Consider the following 668-nt stretch of genomic DNA (forward strand, 5'->3'; position numbering starts at 1 on the left):
ATATTCTATAGGTTGAAAATGAGGGTCTATTTTGTGATAGGAAAATATATAATATGAGTGAGATGTACATATTTGATAGATTCGGTCGGCCAAAAAAAGGTTCTTATTTACTCTTGGTTCTTATGTTCAAACAGCTGATTTGGCTAAGTGTATAGAAAGCTTACCTATCAGAAGCAGACTTGGACAAATGAAGAACATAACAGATAGCAACCGGTTAGTAGCGAGATTTCATAATCGACACGATGTAATGATTTCACAATTAAACTGTTCAAACAGTATGGACTCTGTTATTTGGTTCACATCTGTATTTACGGATCGAATGTACATAATATGCCAAATAGGCAATAAAGAGGAAATTTATTGAACACTGTATTACGTATACCACCAACCTCAACACTAAAAAAATAAATATTATTTTGGATTTTATTTGCCAGGTAAATATTACGTACACCATGTATGTTAGTTGGTTGAAGATGGTGGACAGAAAAACCCGTAACTAGGTTTCACGCTAGTTGAGACTCATAAGGAGGGTACACCTTCAACTTTGAGGGATATAATGTTCCCCATGAGATTCAAACTCACATACTATATTTGCAATGAAGATGTTGAGCTTCTAATTAGTGTACATATACGATATTTTCTGCAGTTCAACTTCCAATGGTTCTTTG

General features: G+C 34.1%; 1 protein-coding gene across 1 annotated transcript in view; it reads right to left on the reverse strand.

Annotated features, from left to right (window-relative positions):
• The window catches only part of Smp_137370 (serine/threonine kinase), a gene marked incomplete at both ends in the record, with an annotated part of 34,582 nt that overhangs the window by 7,068 nt on the left and 26,846 nt on the right, over positions 1-668 (reverse strand). The window lies entirely within an intron of this gene.

The sequence above is a fragment of the Schistosoma mansoni genome, chromosome 1, assembly GCF_000237925.1.
Source record: "Schistosoma mansoni strain Puerto Rico chromosome 1, complete genome".
Lineage (NCBI taxonomy): Eukaryota > Metazoa > Platyhelminthes > Trematoda > Strigeidida > Schistosomatidae > Schistosoma > Schistosoma mansoni.